At 46.2% G+C, this 21,734-nt stretch overlaps 1 protein-coding gene across 6 annotated transcripts in view; it reads right to left on the reverse strand.

Moving 5' to 3' along the window:
* Positions 1-21,734, reverse strand: part of garnl3 (GTPase activating Rap/RanGAP domain like 3) — a 617,196-nt gene that overhangs the window by 311,567 nt on the left and 283,895 nt on the right. The gene's annotated exons all lie outside the window — the stretch shown is intronic.

A 21,734-nucleotide genomic window follows, 5' to 3' on the forward strand; every position in this document is an offset into this window, starting at 1 on the left:
CATCCCCTGCAGTTTTCCTCTCCATCCGATGCATCCTAAGTCTTGCCTCATCGCATCATAATTGCCTTTCCCCCAGATATAACTCTTGTCCTGCGGTATATACCTATCCCTTTCCATCACTAAAGTAAACGTAATCGAATTGTGGTCACTATCACCAAAGTGCTCACCTACCTCCAAATCTAACACCTGTCCTGGTTCATTACCCAGTACCAAATCCAATATGGCCTCGCCTCTCGTTGGCCTATCTACATACTGTGTCCGGAAACCCTCCTGCACACATTGGACAAAAACGGACCCATCTAAAGTACTCGAACTGTAGGACCAGGAATGGCATCGCCGATACCATTTAAGAGGGGTGAAGTTAAGTCAGGATATTGTTGCTCAGACTCCCCGCCAACACCTACACAAAACATCAAAGCCAGGCCAATAACATTGGTATTCTGACAACTGATTCATGTGATTTTTAATTTCCTACTTCAAACTTTTCAACAATGATATTGCTGGCTGGACCAGCATTTCTTGCCCACTTCTGGTTTCCCTTCAGAAGTGGTGGTGAGCTGCCTTCCTGAATGGCTGCAGTTCCTGAGATGTAGGTAAACCCACTGTGCTGTTAGGGAGGGAATTCCAGGAGTTTGATCCAGCAACAGTGAAGGAACGGCGATATATTTTAAGGTCAGGGTGGTGAGTCACCTCCCAGGTATCTGCCGCCCTTGTCCTTCTAGATGGCAGTGGCCGTGGGGTTTGGAAGGTGCTGTCTAAGGAACCTGGGGGAGTTCCTGCAGTGCATCTTGCAGATGGTACACATGGCTGCCACTGTTCAGCAGTGGTGGAGGGATTGAATGTTTGGGAAGGGGAGGGCTGCTTTGTCCTGGATGGTGTCGAACTCCTTGAGTGTTGTTGGAGCTGCACTCATTCAGGCAAGGGGAGAGTATTCCATTACAGTCCCCACTTGTGCCTTGTAAATGGTGGATATGCTTTGGGAAATCAGGATGCTTGCCATGGGATTCCTAGCCTTTGACTGCTCTGGTAGCCACAGTATTAATATGGCTCGTCCAGTTCAGTTTCTGATCAATGGTCACCCCCAGGATGTTGATAGTGGGGGATTCAGCTACAGTAATGCCACTGAATGTCAAGGGCCAGTGGTTAGAGTCTCAGTTGTAGGAGATGGTCATTGCCTGGTACTTGTGTGGCACGAATGTAACTTGCCACTTGTCATTCCAATTCTGGATATTGTCACGGTCTTGTTACATTTGGACATGGACTGATTCTGTGCCTGAGGAGTGGTGAATAGGGCTGGACATTGTGCAACATTGGACATTGGACATGCCCAACTTCTGACCTTATGATGGAAGGAAGATCATTGATGAAGCAACTGAAGGTGGTTGGGCCTAGGACACTACCATGTGGAACTCCTGGAGTGATGTCCTGGAGCTGAGGCGCTTGACATCCAACCACCACAACTATCCTCCTTTCTGCCAAGTCTGACTCCAACCAGTGGAGGGCTTTCCCCCTGATTCCCATTGACTCCAGTTTGCTAGGGATGAGTTATATTCTCTGGATTACTCCCAGTGCCACGTGTTAGTGAGTACAGGAATAGGTGAATAGCACAGATGAATGCATGGCTTAAGAGTTGGTGCAGGAGGGCAGGTTTTAGATTCATGGACCATTGGGGAAGGTGGGCCCTGTACAAGCGGGACGGTCTACATCTAAACCAGAGCGGGACTAACATCCTTGCTGGCGCGTTTGCTAGTGCTGTTGGGAAGAGTTTAAACTAGTTTGGCAGGGGGAGGGGCCGCAAACTGAAAAGCAATCAGGTCAGAGGGAATACAGCGGTAGTAAGTTTCAAGTGAGCAAGACAAGGCTGGATGGCCTCTACTTTAATGTCAGAGGTATTCAAGGTAAAACAGATGAGTTAAAGGCAATGATTGACATGTGTAATCATGATATAATAGGTAACACAGAGACATGGTTGAGTGAGGGGCAGGATTGGCAGCCCAGGGATATAGAATCTTCAGGAAAGAATGAGGAGGGGATAGAAGAGGAGGAGGCATTGCATTATTAGTTAAGGAGGCACTTACTGCGATAAGGAGAGATGATATCTTGGAGGGGACATCAACTGAAGCTTTGTAAGTAGAGCTTAGGAATAAAAAAGGGACGGCCATATTGCTAGGTGTTTATTATAGATCCCCAGATAGTCAGCGGGAAATTGAGGAGCAAATATGTGCAATTTGCGGAGGGGTGTAAAAATAATAAAAAGGCAATTATATTAGGTGATCACAACTTTCCCAAAATTAACTGGGATAGCCATCATGTTAAGGGCTTAGATGGAGTCGAGTTCTTAAAACGTATACAGGAGAACTTTTTAGCTCAATATGTAGAAGATCCAACAAGGGATGGTGCAGTGCTGGATTTAATTCTCGTGAATGAAGCCAGACAGGTGGTTGATGTGTTGGTGGGGGAGCGTTTTAGTGATAGCGACCACAACATAGTCCAATTTAAGTTTGTTATGGACAAAGAAATAGACAAATTACAAAAAAAAGATTTTGGATTGGGGGAGAGTAGATTTTAACAAAATAAGGCAGAATATGGCCAAGGTAGACTGGAAAGAGTTACTTGTGGGGAAACCTAACAATAATAATGTTTTTACTGTCACAAGTAGGATTACATTAACACTGCAATGAAGTTACTGTGAAAATCCCCTCGTCACCACATTCCGTTGCCTGCTCAGGTACACTGAGGGAGAATTCAGAATTCTCAGCCGGTACGGGAATTGAACCCACGCTGCTGGCCTTGTTCTGCATCACAAACCAGCTGTCTGAAATGGCGAGGATTCAATCCCAATATGTTCCCTCTAGGGTAATAGGAAGGTGTAACAAACCCAGAGAATCATGGATGACCAGACATTCAGGAGAAGCAAAAGTATAAGGGGAGCGAGTCTGCAGAGGCATTAGTGGAGTACAGAAAGTGCAGGATGGAGCTTAAGAAATCAATTTGGAGAGCAAAGAGGTGATATGTGAAAGCTCTGGCTGGGAAAAGATATTCTTTAAGTATATCAATGGGAAGAGGATAACCAAGGGAAAGGGTAGAGCCCATTAAGGACCAAGGTGCAAATCTGTGGGTGGAGCCAGAGAACATTGGTAGGGGATATATGTCTTCACGCAAGAGAATGAAGATGTAGCTATGGAACTCGGGAATTGTGAGACTCTCGAGCAAATTACCATAGGGAGTGACAAGGAATTGGGGGTATTGGCAGGCTTAAAAGTGGACAAATATCCAGGTCCGGATGAATTGTGTCCCAGGAAGCTGTGGCAGGCGAGATTGCCGGGATTCTGATCCAAATGTTTAATTCCTCTCTGGCCACAGGGGAGGTGCCAGAGGACTGGAGAACAGTAATGTGGTCCCGCTATTTAAGAATGGTTGTAGAGACAGGCCAGGGAACTATAGACCAGTGAGTCTCATGTTAGTGGTTAGGAAACTACTGGAGAAGATTCTGAAGGAGATAATCTATCTCCACTTGGAGAGGCAAGGTTTGACCATGGCTTTGTCAGAGGAGGCCATGCCTAACAAATTTGATTGAATATTTTGAGCTAATTATAGAGATGTTCTCCCGTTGTTATGTTCAAAATAAACAGCGATGCACAAAAGCTCCAACCTGCCTCGGATGCTCTTTCAGAAGAGTGTGAGGGATGGGCTGGGCTAGGCTGGGCAGGCTGCAGAGGGGATGGTTGGAGGAGGAGGAGATGGGTGGACGTTGGAGGGGGGTACGGGCTGGGTCCACCAGGTTGGACACCGCACATCGCCCCGCTACCCTGCCCCTCCCCCTCCCTCTCAACCCCAACCACACCAACCCCCCCCCCCCTCCCCACCTCTGCCACCTGGATTGGATTGGATTTGTTTATTGTCACGTGTACCGAGGTACAGTGAAAAGTATTTTTCTGCGAGCAGCTCAACAGATCATTAAGTACATGAGAAGAAAAGGGAATAAAAGAAAATACATAATAGGGCAACACAAGGTATACAATGTAACTACATAAGCACTGGCATCGGATGAAGCATACAGGGGTGTAGTGTTAATGAGGTCAGTCCATAAGAGGGTCATTTAGGAGTCTGGTGACAGTGGGGAAGAAGCTGTTTTTGAGTCTGTTCGTGCGTGTTCTCGGACTTCTGTATCTCCTGCCCGATGGAAGAAGTTGGAAGAGTGAGTAAGCCGGGTGGGAGGGATCTTTGATTATGCTGCCCGCTTTCCCCAGACAGCGGGAGGTGTAGATGGAGTCAATGGATGGGAGGCAGGTTCGTGTGATTGACTGGGCAGTTTTCAAGACTCTCTGAAGTTTCTTGCGGTCCTGGGCCGAGCAGTTGCCATACCAGGCTGTGATGCAGCCCCATAGGATGCTTTCTATGGTGTCAGGAACTGTTGAGTGTGCCAGGATGAAGGCGTTGTGCACACTGCCCGCATATCAAGGCAGACGTGGATGATGTGTAGTTCATGGTCACACACCGGCTGCAGGCTCGAGTGGAGCCCCTTTCGGTTTGTGAAGACCGGCCAGTCACGGGCTGGCACTCATAGGGAGCCATGCATCCCGTTAAAAAAACCCTGGAGCTGGAACTGCGGGAGCCTCTTGCTCCAGCATCCGTCCTGCTAGCAGGGGCACTGGTGGCATGCCAGCGATACGCTCTGCAGCACCCGTCCGGTGCCCTCCTGTAGGGGCTATTGTGGGTGCACCCTGGTTTTGCGGGAGGGTGGGTGGGTTGGGTGGAGGGGGGTGGAGTGCGGGGAGGTGGGCACCCACACAGCCGGTGTCACTCTGCGCCACCACAGGCCATGGTGGGCAGTGAGTGGAATGGGCCGCAGGATGGCTGCCTTTCAGAATCTTGAAGTTAACAAGCAATTGAATAGCTCTCTTTAATTCTTTTTTCTTGGCATGTGTACATCGAAGGCAAAACCATAATTACTGACCATCCCCCACTTGTGCTGAGCAATAGTGTCTTACTGGGTTGGTTCAGGGTGGAGTGGAGATCAGGGTCAGACAAGGGCTAGCTGGCTTGCTTTCCTGGAGGCCAGTAGTTAGCATCGTTTTCTTGCACAGCCCAATGTCCGTGTCGACTTAAAACCCCAGAAATGACGATAAATATCGCTGCGTCTCCCAGGTCCACCACTGGACGGCGATGTGACAGAAACGAATGTGCCGAGTAGAGGAATAAACCCTGGCAGGGGCAGCAAAGAAGGAATGACTGCTCAATCATGTGAACTGAACAGGCACTTAGGATTTTATTTTGGAGCTTGTGCTTTTTTTTTTTCAAACGTACTTAACCAGTTTAAAAGTGTTATCTTCTATCTTCTGGTGTCCATCACACCATTTCTGAAATGCATTGCTGATTGTAGCATAGCAGGGTTTACAGGACAACATGCGGGGCTGACAAATCAAATGCTCAAAGCGTTAATTACAAATTCTGTATCTTGATTCTTCTTTCTCTCCCGACTGTTGTGCAGACCCCCATGGTTTATAACGGCTGCACTTGTGTCAATCAATTAGCGAGCTCCAGAACTCTTGTGACTTATTGCCAAAGCATAATGGGGCAGTCAAAAGTACTGCATTACCGAGAAGGGCCCTGTCGTTCATGAAGCCTCCTCGCCACACATGAGAGAGTCCCTCGAGTGATCTAACAGCAGCCCCTGTGTCTCAGCGATCCGGTGACGGGAGCTGGGTCTGTCCATCGCACAGCCGATCCAGCCCCGCCGCGCGATCCAAATGGTGGATTGTTTCATTTTTTTTAAAGATACCAAGAGAGAAGAGTACACATGGCTGACTGAATTCCTCAATTGTGCAGAATCTTCAAACCCTGAGCTAGGTTCAATGATCAGCTACAAAATGAACTGGGACTGCCAACCACCTTTCAAACAGGCACAGAATCGGCCCAAAATAGTCAGCACACCTACCATGTAATAACACTTGTGTAAGTGACCCGTATGCTACTTACAAAGGTCAATTCACCACTTGTCAGAAATAAGTTGCTTCCCATAATTAGCACGAACGGTGCAAGTGATGGGAACCATATTTTGTCACAACAATGGGAAATTGTGACAGTGAAATCTACCTATAACTTCACCAGCAAACCAAAAATATATTGAACCGTTTAAAGAGGACCTTTTTCTGTAAAAAGAAACAAGAAAAAACATTGCTCAAAGATGGCTACCACATGTCGCCTGATACATGGTATTGTAAGTTGACCACTTTTCTGGAAGATTCCTATATGGTTGCACTGCAAACCTGCGCTGACATGTTGCATTTAATTTGACACCTGGGAGGGGGGTGGGGGAGAGGAGGCAGGGTCCACTTTAAAAAAGGGACAGTTGAAAGGAAGGCATAAAAAATGCAAAGTGCTGTACTTTAATCAACTGTTAGCCAACAAGGATATATACCCAACAGACATTCAAACCCCCTGAGGAGGATGAATTAATGCCATCTCCCATTAGTTTTGACTGTCCTGAAGTTGGTCGGAGGTTTCTGAGGTGAAACATCAAACTGAGTTAACTGGTTCTAAAATGGTGACTACCACAGAAATGGAGATCAAAAACCCTTGGAATATACATCTGCAGCAAAGTCGTAACTGATTTTACTGAGCCAGAATCAGAGAGGAAAGGTCATTGGTGGACTCCCGAAAAACTGCTATTGGAGCAGTAAGGAATCTCTCTCTCCGGCGAGAATCACATTTTGCAATTCTCACAGGATTTTCCGCCTGTGCCATCGATCCTGAGGGCGGCTAGTGCGAGCTCCGAATCACCCCCAGTGTATTTCCATTGGAAAGGGTCTCAGGAGAAACTCTTTGATTTCTGGAAAAGGTGGCTCACAGATTAAAAAGGAAAATTGTCTCCAGCAAGTGGACTTCAATTCAACTCCAGGATTCTAAAGGAGCCAGCTTACTTAAAATAGTTAGAATGTTTAATCATATACACCTCAAGGGCAAGAAAGAGACTTCTAACCGTTTATTCTTCTAACTTTTATTTGGACTCTATAACTTTCCTTACTTCTGATATCCGTGTGTATAATGATGAATCCTTTATTATTTTCCTCCTCGGGTTTAGTGACTAATAAATTGCCCTTGCTTTCACTGAAGAAAACCTTGTGATCGGCTCCTTATCGGCCACTGCACAGAGTGAAAAATACCTTTAGATTTGAACAGGGCATCCACGGGGAAAATACAGTTTTGAAAAGCCTTTTTTGTCACCAACCAAGGAGGCTGAAAATAGGGCCGCCATTCTCTCCTCACCTCGCACTTACAATTTCCAGGGGGAAAGCTGAGTCCAGATTAAAAATGTAGAAATGGGATGAATTTTATAGTTGGAAAAGTGGGTGGAGCTCCGAGTGCTGTACTGTAGGAAGGATGGGATTGCACTGGAGAGGGTTATGGGAGATTCACCAGGATGTTGCCTGGGTTAGGCTGAGATTATTTTCCTTAGGGCAGAGAAGACTGAGGGGGGACCTGATTGAGGTGTATAAAATTATGAGGGGCATCGATAGGGTTGATAGGAAGGACATTTCCCCTTAGTAGAAGGGTCAATAACCAGGGGGCATAAATTTAAGGCAGGAGATTTAGAGAGGATTTGAGGAAATATTGTTTCACCCAGAGGGTGGTGGGAATCTGGAACTCGCTGACTGAAAGGATGGTGGAGGCAGGAACCCTCACAACATTTAAGAAGCATTTAGATGAACATTTGAAATGCCATTGCATACAAGGCTATGGACCAAGTGCTGGAAAATGGGTTTGGGATGGATAGGTGCTTGATGGCCGGCTCAGACACGGTGGTCTCATTTTGTGCTGTGAAACTGTATAACCAGCGGGGCTGGTTTAGCACAGGGCTAAATCGCTGGCTTTGAAAGCAGACCAAGGCAGGCCAGCAGCACGGTTCAATTCCCGTACCAGCCTCCCCGTACAGGCGCTGGGACGAGGGGCTTTTCACAGTAACTTGTGACAATAAGCGATTTTCTTTTTTTTCCGCTGAAGAAAGTGGAGCAGAATATAAATTCAGGGATAGGCGGGGGCTCTGGAGCTCCTTAATCTTTAACACTACCCTTAACTCCCTTCGGCTTGTGTCCATGACATCTTTGTCAATCTCTCCTCAGCTCCCACCTACCCCTGACCTTCCATCCTGCTCCACCTTCTCCACACCCCTCCCCAATTATTGAAGCCATCACATCTCTACCCCACTTCAGCTCTGAAGACTCTATTTTTAACTGTTTTTTATTAAAGTTTTTCAATTTTACAAAATCTCACAAATGTTTTGGGGTTTTTAAAACCCCAAAACACCCAACAAGAAAAAAATATGAATGAAACCACGATCCCATCCCCCGCCCCCCCACCCCACCCCCGCAAACCACATCCCCCCCTTCAAATCCCCTCTCTTCCCCAGCAACTGACGGTGATTGGTTCCTTGAAGTAAGTAATGAAAGGCCATCACCACCAGTCGAACCCCTCGACTGATCCCCTTACTGAACCTTCCCTCGGCACAAAGCCTCCATTAGATTGCCTAACCATGCCGGGGCACTTGGTGGAGATGCAGACGTCCACCTCAGCATGACTTGCCTCCGGGCAATCTACGAGGCGAAGGCAAGGACATCTACCTCTGCCCCTGTCTGCAGCCGCGGTCAGGCCGACACCCCTGATACGGCAGCCAAAAGACATAGTGCTAAAGAAGGAGACCCAGAAACTCACAAGCGTGGGACAGGACCAGAACATGCGCCCTGAGGAAGACTCATACGGACTCAAAACTTTAACTCTCTTTCCTTCACCATTGATCCTGCCAGACCTACTGAGCTTTTCCAGAATTTTCTTTTATTCTTTCAGATTTCCAGGGTTCGCAGTATTTTGCTTTTATTTTAGAATTGTTGAATCCAAACAGCGACCAAGAGTCGAAGAAACGTTTACCTAAATAAGAGACAAGAATTCTGTGGAGATTTTAAAAAAACTAATAAATTTATGTTGTCATTATTTAAATTTTAAAATTAGCATTTTGTGGAAGACAATTTTTTATTTCTTAATTTAAATGTTTTACTTTAAAGATGGGCAGGTTAGGTGGATTGGCCATGCTAAATTGCCCCTTAGGGGGAGCTTGCAGGAGTAGGGCAGGGGATTGGGCCTGGGTAGGGTGGCCTTTCGAAGGGTCGGTGCAGACTCGATGGGCTGAATGGCCTCCTTCAGCACTGTAGCGTTTCCATGATTCTATTTTAGCACAGTAAGAAGTCTTAAACACCAGGCATCTCCACATCATGGCTAGCATCTATATTGGCATTTTGTGGAAGAGAATTATTTATTTATTAATTTAATTTATTAAACTTTTTAATATTAACATTCTGTGGAATAGATTTGTGTATTTATTATTTTTATTTAATAATTTAATTTATTAAACTTGATATGATTAGCATTCTCTGGAATAGATTTGTTTCTTTATTATTTTTACTTAATTAAATTTTTTAACTTTTATTATTGGAATTGTGTGGAAGAGGTATTTTAAATTATTGATCAATTGAATTTATCCTTGTTTTGTACTTATTCATTTTTATTCATGATTGGCATTCTGCGATTCAGTGAATGGATGTAAGTGTGGTACAGACCACACTGCCGAGAGATTTAACAAGTCCTGCAGGCCTGTAAGTCACCAAATGCAAAGGTGCAAATGGTTAATTCAGACTTTCACTCGTGTGTGATAGCCTCTTTAAGAACCCCCCGCCCCGCGTCACCAACACAGAGCACGAGTGGGCTGTTTGAGGGATTAAGTGGCCTTGATCATTCTATGGAAACATCACTGAGTCCGAGCCCAGGAAGGTAGTGGTTCAATGTTGCTGCTGACCATCAGGACGCTGTGCTGTGGACAACAAAGCTCACTGCTCATCATGTGATCAGTGATATTCAGTGTGCCAAATGGTTTCTCGTGTCCCAGATGTAAGTATAGATCGAATCTGGCTGAGGCTTTCAGCTCAAGAGTTCTCGCCTTCACAATGGAACCAGGATCCAAATCAAAGTCCATGGCTGTGGCGAGACACGGAGTCTATTAAAAGTGATACGGACTGGGACTCTGGTCATACCTTTAGGTGACTTTGGCTGCAGTTTCTGCCTGGGGTCCTACTAATTCCAGGCAAGATATGGGGGGTGTTACAGCTATTGCTACTCAGGTACACAGTGAGTTATAATAGCGCTAACACTGAAGCAAAATACTCAGGATACTGGAAATCTGGAATAAAAACAATCATTGTTGGAAACACCCAGCTGGTCAGGCAGCATCTGGAGAGAGAAACAGAGTGAATGGCCAAAGCTTTCAGGCCGGTGGGATGTTCCAGTCCCGCCGATGGCGCATCCCCATTGCAGGTTTCCCGGCAGCAAGGGGTGCATCTAACAGGAAACCCCGTTGACAACGGCGGGACCAGAAAAATCTGAGCGTTAACACTTTTTCAATTCATTATGGGTGAAATTTCAGTCGGTTTTGGGGAGATTTAGGTGGCTTTCTATGTCTAGTTTCACTTCTGTGAATCTTCCCCGCCTTTGACTTCCCCTCTTGCCTGCCCCTCAGTTTCCATTCTTTTGCCTTCGAGATTGCAGATTTTCTCACAGAATGGCTGGCGTGTAACCATTTGCAAAGATACTCAGCAACAGGAGGCTCAAACTATACCCAATCAATACTATGGCATTTGCAGATGTCACGCAATTAGATGTCATGTGATTCAACACTACATTGGTCAAGCAACACGCGATTGGATATTAGGTGATCGGCCATCTTTTCACCATGTGGTCAAGCCTCCAGGAATGCCTCCAACCAGAGTTGCCAACCCTCGAGGCAGTTGGGAGAAGTGGCAGAAATGTAAAGCTGGGCATTGTCGGAATACATGCAGAGGTTAACGCAATACCCAAAGAAGATGTTGAATCATTAAGGGGGAGCAGATAGGTGAAGGAAATATGATTTGTCTGGACAGCGTGCGGAGGCAAACTCAGTGGAGGCATCAAATCAATTTCAGAAGTGTTTAGATATCTCACTGCACCACCAGGGGTTATTTATACAAAAGTTAAAGAGTTTGCCTTGCGAGAGTTTAGTTGCTCCCTCTCATGTGCAAAATGTTCTAAATTTATGGAGCATTGGGTGGCACAGTGGCGCAGTGGTTAGCACTGCTGCCTCACGGCACCGACGTCCCGGGTTCGATCCTGGCCCTGGGTCACTGTCCATGTGGAGTTTGCACATTCTCCCCGTGTCTCACCCCCCACAACCCAAAAAGATGTGCAGCGTAGATGTTTCCATGCTAAATTGCCCCTTAATTGAAAAAAAATAATTGGATACTCTAAATTTATTTTTAAAAACATTTATGGAGCAGAAAAAGATCTCCTTAATTTCACCCGTGACACAGGGCCTGCTCTTGATTTGAAGTTGTTTGACTCGATTTATGTCTCCTTTCAATTATTTCTGTGCAAACCCACCCTTCGTGCCGAGCTGTGCTCAATTTAATTTATCTGTTAATTCTGTTTTTCATGCAAAAGAAAACTCTGAATTAACAGGAGCAAGTGGGCCGACTGCCAGTCAACGCGAGCACTCAGCCACATGACAAAGCCTTAGGCTTGCATCCTGCACAACTCCCACCCTGTTTAAAAAAAACATATCAGTCAGCGCATGTTCGTGTTAAAATCACACTCAGGTTTTACACCGACAGTGTGTGGACCAGATTTAATTGCAGTAAATTGGGTGATGCCAGCTCAACAGTCGAGGGTTTTTTGTTCAATTAGCATGTCCACAGTGAAAACCTGTGTGCAAATAATGTGCTCAAGATCTGGGGTTGTATTAAAACTGCATCCCACTGTGTGTGTCCCAATCTCCCTTTTCACCATTCATGTCTAACCTCAGTGAACCTGGACAAGTGTTCACTGCAATCTTTCTAATTGTTCAGCTTCTTTATTTTAAAAGAAAAACGTGCACGGGGCCCCAGATGTCATTCGGCCTTTTGTCCAGAGCTACCATGGTAACGGGCAGGAGGGAGCACAGTAAGCATGTCGCCCGTCTGTGTTGTGCGGATCAGCGGCTGAATCTCAGGTGCAGAGGCCTCGCACTTAAAATGGATTTCAAGTATTACAGTGTGAAATATTCAAGTGTAATCAGCTCGACGTGTGCTGGAGCTACTGCCTCCTGCCTGAAAAGATAATCTCCCTCTTTGCCTTCCCCTAACTCCCTCCTCCTTAAGCACCTTCCATAATGTGATCACCGTGACAGTTCTCCGAGGCAGCAGATAAAGGTGTGGTTTGCTCCTTCCACAGTGGAGTTTGATTAAATCTGCTTTACAATTGATGACATGGCAAGGGCTCACGGCTATTTATTAGGAATACTGAAGAGGGACAGACAAGTCAGTCGAGCCCTCTCCGAGTAAGCTCTGATTTTTTATTCCTTAAAAATATAAATAAGCCTCCTGTTGCCAACTGTTTAGCTCTCGGAGATCAAAGCACAGATCAAACCAGAGTCAAAACTGAGCTTGCCGTAATTCAGCTATAAATCCTGCAGAAAACAAAAATCAAACACCCAAACCACAACAGCTTTATCTAGCTGGCTTTCGCATTTAGCCACATATTAAATGACAAAACACTAAAACTGAAGTGATTGTGACCAAAATCATCTGGGGAAAGTTAGCATCTAAATGCAGCCTTTTAAATCTGACAGTAACACCTGAAGACAATCATTGATAAACAGGTTGCCCCTTTATTTCAGATGCAGCCACAAAGCTTCCACTTATATCTGTCCTTTAATGCCCCAAGGCACCTCGCTGAGGCACACTCGAGAAATGGAGGCAATCCGCACCAGAAGGTATCAGCACTGGTGTGGTAAACACCACTCGTAACACACTACGTGTATTACGGTACTGCCACTGTATTACAGGTACCAGAGTAAATCCCAGCCTGCTGGCTCCTCCCAGCAGGTGGCGTATAAAAGTGTATGCTCTCCTGCGCTGCTCCCATTCTGGTTCCAGCTGCAGGAGGCACGACATCTTGTGCAATAAAGCCTCGTGGTAATTGACGGTACATCAACTGGCTTGTTCAAAGGGAAGTTTAAGGAGGAGAGTGGACTTGGAGAGGAGGTGGAGTGAGTGATTCCAGAGCTTAGGGGCAGGGCGGAGGGCACGGCCACTGATGGTGAGGCGGTCGGCGGGAGAAAGGGGGGGGGGGTGGATAGAAGTTTCAGAGGAAGTCAGAGTCAGAAAAATGCCGTGTCAGGGCGGGGGCGGGGGGGGGGCTGCTGATCTTTAGGTTTGGAAAAGGATTGGCTGCTGAGATAAAGAGAGGTTGTCCCCAGAGTAGCAAACTATATCAGCAGAAGGTTCAATCTGGTCCAGACCGATCTGGAACATAAGGACTAGAGGTGCCATTCATCCTCTCAAGCTTGTTAGATTATGACAGGATTTGCATCTTAACCAAAACCACCTACCCTGGTTCCATAGGCCTCAATACCCCTGCCCTACAAAAATCTATCCATCTCAGTGTTACGATCCCAGTTGATGTTCTAACTAGACTGGAAGATTCCAGAATGGAACCCTGACTCAAATTTTGAGTATCTCATTTGGAAGACATGGAGGAAAAGAGTCACAGGGCCGTCAATTAGTTTGAACAATAAGAAAAGAATCACTTGTATCACACAAGAAAATTGGACCATTGTACAATACTTCTTTACCCCCCCCCCCCCACTTGTGTGATGCCCAACGCATCACACGAGCTTGCCACCCACAAATTGATTCTGTCTACACCTCCCGCTGCCTCAGGAAGGCAGACAGCATTATCAGAGACCCTTCCCACCCAGGCTTTGCCCCTTTTCCTGACCCTTCCATCAGGCAGAAGATACAGAAGTCTGAAGATCCGCACATCCAGACATAGGAACAGCTTCTTCCTCACAGCTACAAGACTCCTCAACGACTCCCCCTTGGACTGATCTGTTCCCTGTAAGAACAATATTCACGACGCCCTATGTTGCTCTTGCTCATGTATTTGCTTAACATGGATTACAATGTACATCTTAAACTGCAATGGTCTCAGTGATACAAAGTCCCTTTAAGCACACAGATTGGCTGTGGTCAAACTCACATACCTGCTCTGCACCCAAGTTAGTGCCTGTCGATTTCTCCTCAGTATCCCCCCCACATGATTGTCATGTGAGAGGTTCCGAACTACTGGCACTGTGAAGCAACAATGCTAGCCACTGAGCTACCGTGCCGCCCACACGGGAGTGATTTCCAGATTTCCACCACCCTTGGTGCGAGGAAGTGCTTACTGACATCACCCCGGAACTCTAAATTGAATGTGGTGCCCACCCACCACCTGCCTTTGCTCTGGACCCCTTCATCCGAGGGAATAGTTGCCTTCTATCTACTCTTATCAAATCCTTTAATCATCTTAATCACCTCAATTAGATCACCCTTTATTTTTCAATAGTCAGGGGATTACAAGCCTAGTCTGACAATAGGTGGCTAACTTGGTGCAGCCCCAGATATATTAAGATGGTCGATAGCTTTAAGTTCCTGGGGGTCACCATCACCAACAGTCTGTCCTGGTCCATTCACATTGATGCAACAGTCAAGAAAGCCCAACAACGTCTCTACTTCCTACGGAAGCTAAAGAAATTTGGCATGTCTGCATTGACTCTCACAAGCTTCTACAGAGGTGCCATAGAGAGCATGCATCACATCCTGGTATGGCAACTGCTCGGTCCATTATCGCAAGAAACTGAAGAGTCTGGTGAACTCAGCCCAACGCATCACACAAACTTGCCACCCGCACATTGATTCTGTCTACACCTCCCGCTGCCTCTCGAAGGCAGACAGCATTATCAGAGACCCCTCCCACCCGGACATTGCCTCATTCCAGACCCTTCCATCAGGCAGAAGGTACAGAAGTCTGAAGGCCCTCACATCCAGACATAGGAACAGCTTCTTCCCCACAGCTACAAGACTCCTCAACGGCTCCCCCTCGGACTGATCTGTTCCCTGTAAGACACTATTCACGTTGCCCTACGCTGCTCTTTCTCATGTATTTGCTGTGTTTAGCCCTTGTTCCGCACTGTAACCAATCACTGTTTGTCGATGTACCATTTGTCAATGTACTCTGTCGATTATCCTTTTTCTCTGTAGTATGTACGTACTGTGTGCTTTCCCTTGGCCGCAAAAAAGTACTTATCACTGTACTTCGGTACATGTGACAATAAATCAAATCAATCAAATTGTATATCTTCAGTTTGAGGGAGAAAAGAAGATGGTAATACCAGGGGAACTAGCCAGGACAGGAGACAGTAACATTTTACCGGGGTCACAGGCAACAAGGACGGAGGTGAGCATAAGTGGTTGAGTAGATCAGCAATTGAAGAAGCTAAGGGTCTGAGGGATTTACATGCATATTTGATATGGGCCCACACGGTTTCCTGTACATGGATTGACTATCTAGATGAGTCCACTGATTGGCGAGCAGCCCCTGGCAAGTTGCTATGATACAGATTGGTATGCCCTGGTGAAGTTAGACCTTCCGGAATCAGACAAGTTGCTCTGTTTACATCTGAGCCCCAGTGCGCGGATTTGACTGGCAGAGTATTCGATCATGGTGGTGCCTCTTCAGAGAGCACTGCGATCTGGGCTGTCTGTGGTGGCGACATTGGCGAAGCATCAGTTCAAGCCGCTCCTGGTGTACTCGCAAATCAACACAAGATCTTTCCAGGAAAGCTTCTTCGACCCGCTGCCATTTTCCAGTGGGTGTGCGAAGAGCTTCTGGGTGTCAAAGTATCAACAAGTGCATACCTTGTTAATACTTTGTCAAGCTTTATTTAAGACAGGTAATGGTTATTAGCTGAACCTCCAAATGAGCATCAATGGACACACCTGGAACAAGTTGTTATGGGGAAATTATATGGAATTCATGGGCGAAGTTCTCCTACCCGCCCCGCCACATTTCTGCCCCGACCGGCCGGCGGGAGTCTCCGTAACACCGGCCGGTCAATGGGGTTTCCCATTGTGGGGCAGCCCCACGCCGTCGGGAAACCCCCGGGCGCCGGCAAAACGGAGACTCCCGCCGGCAGAGAATGACGCCCATAATCTCTGCTGAATTGAACGTAGAATAAACTTGGTGAAGGTAAAAGACAAGCTGGTATATTATTCTACTATCATATACTAACAATTCAGGGTAACACCGGGTAGAACTTTATATCAATGAAGGCAATGGAAGGTGGAAGCTGATGGTCCTTACCAGTCCAGTGCCATGAGTCACAGTGCGAGGTTCAGGGTTTTTTTAGCTCTGATTTTTCCACACTGTTGTCTCTTGTCTGACCCAAGATGTATTGAAGAGTCCCTGGAGGAAAGATTGGCAAACCGCTGCTAGACAAAGGGACAGTCAGGGAACTATCCTCCCTCCAAATTGACCTCCCTCCTCCAAAATTGATGCTTTGATCGTTCTTTTAGAATGGCGCACTTCCAACACACTGGGACACCCTACCCTGCCAGGTGGGCCATGACATTCCTTGGAGTGAAACAGGGTAAGGAATATGGACGAAAACAGTGAAAAGGCTTTGAACTGAGACTAGCAACATGGATCCATCGAACGCCAGCACAAGGTGACCACATCAAAGCATGCTAAACTTAACTCGGCAAGATTAGCAATCCAATACGATGCAAAATTATTTTGTAATGTGGCATTAAATATTTAGTAATGACAGTGGCTCTGGTAACAGGAGAATTGAATGCAATATCAGTCCAAGAATTTCTATCCCACAGTTTAAAATTTGAACTTATTCTCCTGAGCAAGAGGAAAAATCCATTGTAATTTGTCAACCCCGAAACTTCCAAGCATCAGGTGGCATCTTAAAAGAATTTGGCAAAGTGTCAGGCTGTGACAGAAAACAAGCGTGCCACTCTGCAGTTACACAGAGCGGGTTTCTCATGGAACCGGGTTTCTCATGGAACCCTGAGCCTCTTTGCCAAAGAAAAGGGAGTGGGCGTGGCTTATGCTGTCATTCTGGTGGGCGGAGCCTCACAGAGACAGGAAGCAACTCCAAGGATATCGGGTGCCATCTTTATAAGGTGCCCTAATTGGCGCATATGCTTAACAGTCCCCAGCACGGGGATTTCAGGGGCACCCTTCCACCGACATTCATCTCCAGCAATCACCCCCCGCCCTGACTTTCATTGTCAGCACCCCCTCCACTCCTCCCAGTGTATGCTCCCCCCTCCACCCACCATTGGGGAGGTAGTAGTGTAGTGGTATTGTCTCTGGACTAATAATCCAGAAACCCAGCATAACGCTCTGGGGACCCGGGTTCCGAGCTGATGGTGGAATGTGAATTCAATAAAAATCTGAATTTAGATATCCATTGATGACCATGGGCCCATTGCCGATTGCCGTGAAAACCCATCTGGTTCGATAATGTCCTTTAGGGAAGGAAATCTGTCGTTTTACCTGGTTTAGCCCAAATGTGACTCCAGACCCACAGCAATTGGTTGACTCTTAAATGCCCTCAGGGGTGGACAATAAATGTTGACCCAGCCAGTGACTCCCACATCCCAGCCAGTGACTCCCACATCCCATGAACGAATAAAGAAAAAAAAAAACATCACCAGGAACCCCCCTTCCATGGGGTTCCCACTAGGAACTGCCTCCAGCACAGGTTGGTACTGCCAGGTTGGCACTGCCGGCCCGTGCCAGGTGCAGTGCCCTGATATGACCCTCTCCCCCCTGGGGGCTATACTTACCACTGCACCCTCGGAGGGATCCCCTCGACTGCTCAGGCCTGGCCTAACCTATTGTAAACCTCGCCGACGTCACGTCGGTGAGGTACGAATATTTAGTCAAGGAGGATCATTTGGTGGGGGGTTGGGGGGAGGGCTGGGACGCTAATAATATTGACTCTTGTGGCTTGGCCAGCAGGGGGGCAGGGAAGATCAGGAAACACAATTTCTCCAGCATGAATCGCGTCACCCGATTCTCACAAGATTTTCCACCCACACTACTGATCGCACAGACGGCGAGTGCGGGCTCCAGATTGCAGTCCTCATCTGTAAAAGTCATGCAAATCCCAAGTACTTTGTCTGGGAACGCTGCCTGACTTTATTAATGAGGAGCATGATGGTGTTAGACATTGTTTGATACATAAAGGTCAGTTATTTAAAACGCCTGGCAGAAATATGACCTTTGGACATATTAAATGCTTTTTGGCAAGATTGAGTGGCAGAAACCTTTGAATTTGTTAATTATTTAACAGGATTAGACATTCGGCTAATCAAAATTCTGTCCTTGGCCAGTAACATCTGACTCTTTACTCATCACTCTTCTGGCAAGTCGCTGCAGCCATGACCTATGCTCCACGTTCTAGGACCATTACAAACTTCAAAAATGTAGATACATTGATTCCAGTGATGGAGCAAAATATGATTCTCTCACCCCTTTTCAGAGAGCAACTTTATCTTTGGCAGGTTCAGCCACTGTGGGATCAACTGGACCCGATCAGCCTTAACATAATTATCATAGATCAGGCCCAGAAGTCTTTTAATAGAATTATGAATGTTATAACCCAATAGGAGGCCATTCGGACCATAAGAGCAGGCGCAGGCCATTTGGCCCCCTCAAACCTATTCTCCAATTTAACTAGATCAAACTACACCAAAGTCACCTTCCCATACTATCCCTTGATGTCATTGGTATCCAGAAATCTATCAACGTCTGCTATGAATATACTCAATGGCTAAGACTACCCAGCCCTCTGGGGTAGACTGTTCCAAAGATTCACCACCATCTGTTTGAAGAAATTCCTCCTCATCTCCGTCCTAAATGGCCTACGTCTAATTCTGCGACTATGTCCACTGCTTCTAGACTCCCCCAACAGGGAAAAGATCCTTCCTGCATTAACCCTGTAAGGATTTTGTATGCTTCAACGGGATCACCTCTCATTCTTCTCAACTCGAGAGAATACTCGTCTCCTCATAGGACACTCCCACCATCCCAGAAATTGGTCTGGTGAACCTTCGTTGAAGTCCCTTTATGGCTTCTATATCCTTCCCTGGGTGTTCCTTCAAATGATATTCCAAGGTACTCGTGAACTTGGATATCAGCCGAGCAACTGACTAGAAATGGGTGGCAGGACTTTCACCACTTCTATGGGACAATTATATGACCATTCTCCATTGCTCCGATGGTTCATGTCGATTCTAAAAGATCCCATGACGCGATTCAATCAGGAGCAGAGAATTCTCCTGCATGTTTCCACTTGTGGTCATTTTCTTTCTATTTGTTCAGGGGATGTGGGCGTTGCTGGCTGGGTCAGTGTTTATTTCCCTCCCTTAATTGCGTTTGAACTGAACGACTTGCTGGGCCATTTCAGACGGCATTTCAAGAGTCAACCGCATAGCTGTGGATCTGGATTCACATGTAGGCCAGACCAGATAAGGATGGCAGATTTCCTTCCAGTGGTGAACCAGATGTTTTTTTTTAACGACAATTGACAATGGCTTCGTGGTCCAGACTTTTATTACATTCCAATTCCACCGTCCGTGTCCCCGAGGCACTATCCTGGGCCTCTGGGATGTTGGACCAGTTACAATACCATCACAATGTCATCACGAGGCCTAGACACCACCGCCTCCCCCTAAATGACAGTCACTAATAAATCCAATATGGGGCTAAAGAGAAATTTGTTTATTTAGAGGCATGTTAGATTGTGGAATTTGCATTCATATAGTGTTGGGGTGAGAAGCATTGATATGTTTAAGGGAAAATAAGTAAGTGGCTGAGGGAAAAATAAATAGATGGTTATACTTACAGGCTAAGGTAAGGTGAGAGGAGGCCCTCGACTTCACTTTTGCAAATGGGTATCGACCACTGTCTGAACCCCTGATTAACAAGGTTAATGTGGCACCAAACATTTCATATTGGCTCAGCCCACCTTCAATGCTATGGAAGATTGCTCAGATGGAGACTATTTGCCTGTATTAGCTATTTGAAAGAGCTGTCCAATTGTCCACTTGCCAAACCAGAATTTGAAAACTCCATCTTGTGGAGTCAATCCTAGTTTATTTCTCCAACTTTGCGTCATCTCTCTTTGACAGTGGGCACGGGTGACAGAATCCACATTTTCTCCTCCACATCAGGAAGTCCAGTTGAATGCTCTCTCCTTCACCTGTGGCCCCTTCTCTAAGTAGTTACATCCTTTTCTGCTTTGAGCGTTGTATTGTTTCCTCCACTGATTGGATTGCTCATCTTGTTCTCTCTCCTCAATACAGGAGAACCACTCTGAGTGAATGAGTCATTAACCATATCCTCTGCCCTTCAGATCACTCCACACTCGGTTGGTAAATAGAAAGGAATCCAATCCACAATGAAAATTAGATTAAAGGTAAGTACAGTCCTATCCACTTATCTCAAGACCATTTATGTCAAGACCCTGCTTTATATCAACATAAATGTGGAATATCATTCCCTTTGCTGCACATTAATACCAGAGCATATAAGAGTCTGGGTATGTTGTGGTGAGTGATGTCTCAAAGCCTCTGCACCATTACCAAGTCAGACGTACGATGGAGCTTCCCTGGATGAGTGCAGCTCCAACAACACCGAGGAAGCTCGATACGCTCCAGAATAAAGCAGTCACTTGATTGATGGTCACTTGACCATCTTCATCATCTACTACCTCTCCGCCGAACTTGCCAACGCAGCAGTGTGTGCTACTTACGAGGTGCACAGCAGCAACCCAATAGCATCACCCAAAGATCTACCAACTGGAAGGACAAGAGCAACAATGCTTGGGGACAGCACCACCTCCATGTTCCCCTTCCCTGAACCGGGTATATGATGTTGTTGCTGATTCAAACTCCTGGGACTCTACCTACTGGCATTCCATGAGTTGCTACACCACTCAAACTCCGCCGATTTATAAAGGGTGCTCACCCCAACCCTCTCCTGGGATACGAGGGACTGACTATAAATGTTGCCAATTCCAGCGACACCTAAATCCAGAGAATATATAAAAAGTGTTGACATAAACTCTGGCACGCATAATTCAACAATTTTCTTTCACGTCTGACAATACTTATTGTCACAAATGTCAATAGTTCCTTATCTTCACACATGACAGTCACTGCTGTTTGGACCATATTTATAATGCGGACATAATAGCCTTGATTTTAAAATGCGTTGGAAACTGCAGCTTACTGGGGATAAACAATAGAAAGACTGTGATTCAATTCTCGTCACTGACAACATGACTCGAACAGATAAGCTGTGGCTTATCGGAAGTCACAAAACCTGCAATCTACTTATGTCAACAGAATTAGAATGGTCCCCAACATGGTGACATGCGTGGGTGGGACTGTATTAAAATAATTGAAGACTTAAACCTAGTTATTCAATGCAATTTGAACAGTCTTTCTAATCAACAACCTCCTACAGTAACAGATGCCATCAGATCTGCAATGATTTCCTATAATACAATATCTAGCCCTTGAGGCATGATGATTGCAACTCAACTGGAACTGATCTAATGTACAAAACGCAGATCAGAGGCAAAGCTGCAGACTGTGGTTAACTCCGGAAATTGGACCAAGATTCAAGCTGGTGCCTTAGACCACTTGGCTAAATCTTAACCAATTAAAATTCCTGCACAGGAGCTGACACCCAGTGATTCACAGCAGCTGGCGAGTTGGGGGGAAAACATTCCCTGCTTTAAATTGCCCCAAAAGGTTCCACAATTTGGA

Source organism: Scyliorhinus torazame, chromosome 22, assembly GCF_047496885.1.
Source record: "Scyliorhinus torazame isolate Kashiwa2021f chromosome 22, sScyTor2.1, whole genome shotgun sequence".
Taxonomy (NCBI): Eukaryota; Metazoa; Chordata; class Chondrichthyes; order Carcharhiniformes; family Scyliorhinidae; genus Scyliorhinus; species Scyliorhinus torazame.